Source organism: Stenella coeruleoalba (genome assembly GCF_951394435.1).
Source record: "Stenella coeruleoalba genome assembly, chromosome: 19".
In the NCBI taxonomy this organism is placed as follows: Eukaryota; Metazoa; Chordata; class Mammalia; order Artiodactyla; family Delphinidae; genus Stenella; species Stenella coeruleoalba.
In genome coordinates, this window is record NC_137165.1 from 37,067,275 (window position 1) to 37,075,951 (window position 8,677).

Below are 8,677 nucleotides of genomic sequence, written 5' to 3' on the forward strand. Positions count from 1 at the left end.
TCGTCCTCCCCTTCCGGGTCCGGAGGATGTTCTTCCAAACAGGGAGAACCCGCGAGGAGGCAGGGCACTGGAGACAATGCCCTGTTTCCCACTCTCTCCATCATTTATATCATTTCTCCGACTTGAAACACTTCCATTTTTCCCCACCCCCACGACGTTTGGGGACACCAGCCTGAGGACCTAAGTGTACCCAGAATCTTACCCCCCTTTTATCGGTGAACTTCAGTCTTCAGAGGGGTTCCTTGAGCCTCGTGGCCGCCCAAAGCTATCAATCATGAGTCTGAGCATGCCAGAGACCATCCCTGGCCAAACTTTTTAGCTTAGAGGAGAAACACAGAAGGAGGGGGACTGTCTGAGGCTTCACAGCGCAGTGTTCCGCACAGCTCGATTGCTGCACTTGGAGCTTACAGCCCTTCCCTTTCTGTAAAGTGGGGGCAATATGGGTCCACGAGATAACGGAAGAAAAAGTGCTTTGTAAACTGTAAAGCTCTGGAGAGAGTAAGGGGTCTTTTATTTATAACAGTGCAAGGCAGCAGCCGCCCAGGGCCAGCCCACTGGCACAGCCCAGGAGCTGGGAGAGGTCAGTTAGAAGCTACCACTCAGCGATAGAGGATTAGGAAATAAAAGAAACAAAATCTCACTCTTTTACCAAGGACCTGCCAACATGGGCCACGTTCACACCAAAACCGTGAAGAAGGTGGCCCGGGTCGTCAATGAGAAATAATACAAGTTCCTGGGCAACGAATTCTGCACCAACAAGCGTGTGTGCGAGGAGGTGGCCATTATTCCCAGCAAGAAGCTTCGCAGGGAGAAAGCAGGCTATGTCACACATCTGATGAAGCAGTTTCAGAGAGGCCCAGTGAGAAGTGTCTCCATTAAGCTGCAGGAGGAGAGAGAATTATGTGCCTGAGGTCTCAGCCCTGGATCAGGAGATCATTGAAGTAGATCCTGACACTAAGGAAATGCTGAAGCTCTTGAACTTTGGCAATCTGTCCAACCTGCAGGTCACTCAGCCCACAGCTGGGCTGAATTTCAAAACACCATGGAGCCAGTTGACTCTGCTGTGCTGTAATATTTTCACCGTAAACCTTGGGACCAAAAAAAAAAAAGGAAAAAAAGACTCAGACTTTTTTTTGCAGATGGTATGATTATATAGAAAACCCAAGAGATTCCATAGGCATGTTGTCAGAGCTATTAAGAGAGATCAGCAAGGTTGCTGGACAAAGTTTAACATCCAAATACAAATAAAATACAAAATTCAGCAGTGTTTCTATACACAAGCAATAATTTATTAGAAACTGTAATATCTTTTTAAAAAGAAATAATTCACAATAAAATTAAAATTGTACAGAACCCAGAAAAATATTAGAAAAGATATCTGAAGATATTTGTGAAGAAAAACTATAGGCTATAAAACCATAAAAACTATAGGCTAAAAAAAGAATAAATTGAGAGATGTATTAAGTTTAGGGATGAGAAGCCTCAATGTCACTAAGACAGTTCTCTCCATAAAAATATGTCGATTCAAGGCAAGTCCGCTGAATATTCCAACAGGATTTTTCAAAGAGCTAAGCAATGATTCTAAAATTCATATGGGAGAGCAGAGGACCAAGAATAGACTAGACAATTCTGAAACGAAGACTTATTTGAAAGCGATAGTAATTAAAACAATGTGGTATTGGTGCTGGGCTAGACAAAGAGATCAATAGAATAGAGTGCCCAGAAACAGATCCAAGCATATGTGGAAATGTGATTTATGATGGCAGTGGCATTGCAATGTAATGAGAGAGAATAGGCAACTCAATAAAAAGTGTTGTGACAGTTGACTTTTCATCCATAAATATTAATTCCAGATGGATTAAAGACCTAAAAGTGAGAAACAAAACTTTAAAATAATTAGAAGAAAATGTAGGAGATCTCAGAGCAGGAAAAGTTTTCTTAGATGAGAGACACAACTCACAAAAGATTGATTTCATTACATCACCAAAAAAAAAAAAGATTTCTTCTATGAAAATGACGTTATAAACAAAGTTAAAAGACAAGCAACAGCCTAGGTGATAATATCGGCAGCACATAAAGCAGATAAAAAGTTAGTATCCAGGATATGTAAAGAGCTCCTACAAATCAATAAAGCAAGCACAGAACTTTTGAGTGCCATCCCAAAGGGCAGTCTTTCCCTTATTCCTTGCTAACAGAATCCTGATTCAAAAGTCAGGGGTCTAGGCTTTGGGTGAGGCTGGGCCTTTCCCATCTGCATCAGGTGAACAGTGATTGGTCTAAATAGAGCATGATAATACAGTTCTTCTGGTCAACGATTAGTTTAGGTGTGGACCTGGATGCAGTTCTGTCCACTGAGACCAGAAGGAAGAGCTCCTGTGGGCCTCTAGGAAAAAGACACTGAGAAGAAAGCATCCACTTTCTTCTGCCTCTGGACACTGTTGTCTGCATGAGACGCCCGGAGCTGAGGCAGCCATCATGGACCATGGTGGGGCCAGTCTAGGAAGCAAACCAACATGAGGAGGGTCTTATAGAAAGATGGAAAGAACCTCTTCCTTGATGTCATAGTTGAGTCTCTAAATGAACCAAACCTGGGACTCCTTGTTATGTGAGATACTAAAATTCCCTTTTTTGCTTAAACCACTTCTAGTTGGGCTTTCTGTAACTTGTATCAACAGCTGCACTGGAGAGCAAAGGATGTGGACGTAAGCAATTTGCCTGGAGGAAACCCAGATGGCCAATAAGCATGATAAGATGCTCTACCTCAGAGGCAGGGAATGCAGATTCAAATGAGATACCACTTCACACCCATCAGATTGGCAAAAATAGAAAGTCTAACAAGAGCAGATGTTGGCAAGGATGTGGTCAGATAGGACATCTTGTACAAATGCTGGTGGTGAAAGCATAAACTGGCTTAGAGAGCAGCTTGGCAGTACTAGTCTAGGTGACAGGGTGCCTGCAACCCTGGCTTCCTGCTCCGAGCTGTGCACTCCAGAGATGGGTTAGACAAGCACAGGGGTGTTCATCGCAGCCCTGCTTATAACAGCAAAACACAGAAACAACTAAAAGGCCCATGAGTAGAGGAACTGATGAATAAGTTGTGGCTTATTCATATGATGAAATAGAAAACAGAAGTTAATATGAATGAACCAAAGCCACATATATTAATGTGGCTGCATCGTGGAAAACACCTCAAGTGAAAAAAAGACGCAAAATGATACACACAGCATGATGGTCATTATATACATTTTAATAATACAGAAAACATTACCATACGCTGCTTTATGAATACTTAAATGTGTAGGGAAAGTATGAAATTATGGGCTAGACTTAAAAGGTAAGGAAATTCTGACATATGTTACAACGTGGGTGAATCTTGAGGACATCCTGCTATTCGAAATAAACTAGTCACAAAGGGACAAATACGGTATGATTCCATTTATATGCTGTACCTAGAGTAGTCAAATTCATAGAGACAGGAAGTAGAATGGTGGTTGCCAGGGGCTCGGGGGTGGGGCCTGGGGAGTTATTGTTTAGTGGGTAGAGAGTTTCAGTTTGGAAAGATGAAAAAGTTCTGGAGATGGATAATGGCGATGGTTGCATAACAAGGCAAGTGTACTTAATGCCAATGAACTGTACACTTAAAATGGTTAAAATAGTAAATTTTATGTTATGTATATCTGACAATTAAAAATGGTAATTTAAGAATTATGGGCTAGGGACTTCCCTGGCGGCGCAGTGGTTAAGAATCCGCCTGCCGGGCTTCCCTGGTGGCGCAGTGGTTGGGAGTCCGCCTGCCGGTGCAGGGGGACGCGGGTTCGTGCCCCGGTCCGGGAGGATCCCGCATACCGCGGAGCGGCTGGGCCCGTGAGCCATGGCCGCTGGGCCTGCGCGTCCGGAGCCTGTGCTCCGCGACGGGAGAGGCCACGGCAGTGAGAGGCCCGCATACTGCAAAAAAAAAGAAAAAGAATCCGCCTGCCAATGCAGGGGACACGGGTTTGAGCCCTGGTCCGGGAAGATCCCACATGCCGCAGAGCAACTAAGCCCGCGTGCCACAACTACTAAAGCCCGCGCGCCTAGAGCCGGTGCTCTGCAACAAGAGAAGCCATCGCAATGAGAAGCTCGCGCACCGCAATGGTAGCCCCTGCTCGCCACAACTAGAGGAAGCCCGCGTGCAGCAACGTAGACCCAACGCAGCCAAAATATTAATTAGTTAATTAATTTTTAAAATTATGGGCTATAAAGGATGCATTCCAAATTTGTGAGAGTGGGTAGGGTGGGCAACAGGACTGGGGATAAAGAGAAAGGGGATTGGGGCTTGGTAGCGCAGTGGTTGAGAACCTGCCTGCCAATGCAGGGGACACGGGTTCGAGCCCTGATCTGGGAAGATCCCACACGCTGCGGAGCAACCGGGCCCGTGAGCCACAACTACTGAGCCTGCGCGTCTGGAGCCCATGGTCCACAACGAGAGAGGCCAAGATAGTGAGAGACCCGCGCACCGCGATGAAGAGTGGCCCCCGCTCTCCGCAACTAGAGAAAGCCCACGCACAGAAACGAAGACCCAACACGGCCAAAAGTAAATAAATTAATTAATTTTAAAAAAGAGAAAGGGGATTGAACCTGTGCCCCCTGCATTGGGAGTGTGGAGTCTTAACCACTGGACCACCAGGGAAGTCTCTGACAGCATTTATAAATTCTGTTTGTTATGTGATTCTCTGAACTTTTCTTTTTTTTTGGCCCCGACCAGGGATCAGACCTGAGCCCATGGCACTGATAATACCAAGTCCTAACCACTGGACTGCCATGGAATTCCCTGAACTTTTCTTATTTTTAAAGAAACTTTTCAAACTAAAAGTAAAAAAGTAAGTGCACATTCTTTTTCTTTTTTTTTTTCTCTCAGAAACAAGAGTTCTCTAAAGTAGAACTGCCCTGAAGTGGCAACATTTGTCACCCAACCCTCGCCCTCAAGGCCACCTGAAGTGCAAAGGATTGAGTGTGGAGCCTGAAAGCTGGCTTTGCAGACAGTACCTAGGCCAGGCGCATGCAGCCTGGCCGAGCCCGGTGGAACCAGTTGGGAGGGGAGCTGGCAGGGCCAGGATTCTCTCTCCTTTGACCTTGGGCAGGTGAGGCAAAGGCTGGTGGGAAGGTGACTCTGAGAGCCAGTCTCTTCCCCAGGCATCCACTGCAGATCCAGAGAGCAGATGAAAAACAGAAACCAACATCAAAACACAGGAATGTGTAATAATAGCAGTTGGAGCAGTTCTACGAATCTGCTGATGACAAAATAATATTGCTCAATCTTTCCAGTTATTTTTTTTTCTTTGACCTCCCTGCATATCTCTGGAGCTCCGACGGCTATGGCTGTCTGCTTTGCAAAATACATATTTACAAACCCTCTAAGCTTAGCTAAATATAGGCTTTCTTTTAAAGCAACTGATGATTTGGAGAAATCTTTCCTCTGTCCTAACCCTTCCCTGCCCCCAACACACACACACACACACACACACACACACACACACACACGCGCGCACACACACACCCTGACTCTTCCTTCTTGGTCTCCTTCCTGAATCTCTAAGAGGTATCTGAACTTTCCAAGTGACACTAGAATGAAGCGTGGAGGGTGGATGAAAGAAAGCGGGGCAGAGCAGAGAGACCCAGGCAAGCCAGTCTCCCAGCTGTGGGAGGACCCCAAGGGGCACTCTTTCTGCAGGGGCACTGGGGAACTTGAGACACTAAGAGGAAGGAATGAAAAACACTTTGGGAGGTAGAGAAGGAAGGTCACCTTCACTCCAGGGATGATCCCAAAAGCTTTGGAGGAGCTGCAGGCAGGGGGTGCTTATATTTCAGAATTTCATATAATAGACCTTAAAAGGAAACAAGAGGCCCTATAGTCCAATGAAGACACACGTGGAGATGCAAATACCGATGCCCACTTTCAGTCGTACCTCCCCACACGTGTACACGTGTGCACATACACGTTCAGATATACATGTAATCAATAACAACCAAGCTCCTTTGTGCCAGGAGCTGTTCTAAATGTATTTAATTCTCACAACACTATGAGGTTGGTCTGTTATCTCCATTTTACACATGAAGAAATTTGTTGAAGTCCCTTAACTGGGCAGTGGCAGGTTGGAGATTCTAACAAAGATGGTCTGGCTGCAAAGCCCATGTTCTGCTCTGTTCCAGAATTGGAAACAACCAGGATCACCTATGCTCGGGAGACACACTCAGACATTCAAATTTGAGCAAGTTGAGGAAATTGGGGCTTAGGGAGAGGAAACAACTAGCCCAAGGTCACTCAGCAAATGGGTGGAGCTAGCGCTCGGTTCAGACCTTGTGAACCCTGGTCTCTTTCCTCCAAAACTGGTAAGTCACTTCCCACTTCAAGTCTCAGCCTTCCTCATTCCCCCTGGGAAGGGGTCAGCCAAGGGCCGCTAAAGGCCCTTCAACACTGACATCCTGGATTTGAGCTCCCCTGTATATAAAACATGTACGCATAGGCAAGCCTTTCCAGCATCCTTGGATTAGCCCAAGTCCCTGGCAGAGGAGGACAGATGAAGGAGAGTGATCGGGGCAGGGGCCACTGGCTCACTACAAAACGACCAAAGAGCGGGGTCTAGGCCAGTCTTTGCTCAGATGACCCTAGCCACGGAAACACCACTTTCCGAGGCTGAGTCTCAAGGCCCCAGGGCTGGGAAGAGAAGGCAGCCTTGGCACCCAGCCTGGATGTGAGCCCAGGGTGCTAAGAGCTTGGGATTTATCACAAATCAGGTCTGTCCCTGCCTTCATCACCTTCATCACCTGTCTTTGCAGTTAACACCTGGTGTTTAAAACTATGAAGCCTTGGGCTTCCCTGGTGGCGCAGTGGTTGAGAGTCCGCCTGCAGAAGCAGGGGACATGGGTTCGTGCCCCGGTCTGGGAAGATCCCACATGCCACAGAGCGGCTGGGCCCGTGAGCCATGGCCGCGTGTCCTGCGCATCTGGGATCAGAGGGCCCCCATCAGATTTGAGGGTAGGTGGGAAAACAGGGAGGAGCTTTATCTGGAGAATAAAGATTACCTCTCCCTATAGAAGCCCCCAGGCTTTTTAGCAAGAACTGGGGAAGGCACACACCCTATTTTCTGTGTTCCACACTTTCACCTCAGTTTACCCTTATCAGAGCACAGAGAGGCTAAGGGATTTGTCCAGCGTCACACAGCTAGTAAGTGGTGGAGCCAGGATTTGAACTCTGGCAGCCTGGCTCCTGCACCAGCTTTGGGAACCACTCTATTCCACGTCAGAGGTAAGGAAGGAACTTCCATTCAAAGACCATCAGGCAGCTCCACAAAGGAAAAAGGAGAGAAAGAATGGCTAAATTACCCTGGGAGATAAGTAAGGATCTGAGGATCACAGCCTGAGGAATGAAAATTAGGTTCAAACCCTTCAGTTTGGGCGTAACCCTCCCCAAAGTAACCGCCCTCCTCACCCTCCCTGCAGGTGTGATTATTGCCTCAGGCAGGCAGGGACTGGGTGGAGAAGATAACAGCCATTCCCCACTCCTCTCACAGGCCAGCCGGCCTGGCGCCTGACCCCGGGGAAGGAGTGAGGCGCTAAAGCACTCATTGCTCCATAACAGCTTCTTCGGGAATACTGGCAGGGGGTGTCGCCCAGGAAATAACGATCCCCCTCGTTAGCCTCAGTCCTCCGAGCTCTGGGCTGGCTCCAACTGTCCTGCATCCCGAAGTACTTAAAAGAGTTTCACTCTTGGAAGTCTCAGGACAAGGGGGACGCAAGCATCCCGAGTCTAGTCCACTCCAAGCTGCTGCTGGAGATGTTGTTGGGGGTCGGGGTGGGGAGCGTCCACTGGGCCTGACTTGGTTCCCACCTCCTCCTCCCGTCCTTTAGAAGCTGGATTCCCCACCTGGCCAGAAGCATGGGCACTGACCCCTTGGGCTGGGACCAGTTAGAATGACTCACCAAAGGGTGTGGGAGATTCTGGGCGGAACACCCAGGGGCCTGTACCCTCCCCCAATCCACACAAGAGCTTCTGAGGACACCGCCCAAACCCCCAACTAGGTGAGACTTCTGTCTCACCCAACTTCTATAGTGAGGTTGAGCGGGGGCGGGGCCGGGGGCGGGGGCGCTGTGGGTGGGGAGGTTCAAATCCCAGACTTGAGCTTGGAAACCCAAGTCCCAAACCTCCTGCTCGGAACCCAGATCGTTCCTCTCCGTTACCCTCAGGATTGCCAGCCTCAAGATCCAGTCCTGTGGTTCCTCGCCCCTCCCTGTCCCAATATTCAGGGTTCCCAGGCGGCTTCCCACACCCCATCCCCCACGCTCTTTTGCACGTGCTAACCAGTTTATATCCCACAAAACCCACACATATCCCAACAGTGGAGAGGTGAGAGGATTCCTTTCGACAGCCCTTCCAGGCAAGGGCAGTGGGTAGTGGGAGATTGGGGAGAAGAGGAAGAGGATGGAAGGGAAGAGGGCGGGGGAGGAGGCAGAGGCTGCAGGAAGGCCCGAGATGCAGGAAGCAGCTGGGAGTGGGGGGAGGCTTTGTGCCTGAGTTGTTCTCTGGGTCCTAGGGTCCACAATGTTCATCATTTTCTGGGATCTGTGGAGTGAAGCCGTGCATCTGGATCTGTCATGGTCTAGGGGGTGGACCTTCACTCCCAGGCCCTGGCATCTGGGG

The 8,677-nt window shown here is 48.4% G+C and overlaps 1 pseudogene across 1 annotated transcript; it reads left to right on the plus strand.

The window, feature by feature from the left end:
* Positions 1 to 522: 522 nt before the first annotated feature.
* LOC307177781 (small ribosomal subunit protein eS17-like) lies at positions 523 to 7,588 on the plus strand (annotated as a pseudogene). The gene is made up of 2 exons: positions 523 to 1,068; positions 7,551 to 7,588. The product of its transcript is annotated as a small ribosomal subunit protein eS17-like (transcript).
* Positions 7,589 to 8,677: the final 1,089 nt, after the last annotated feature.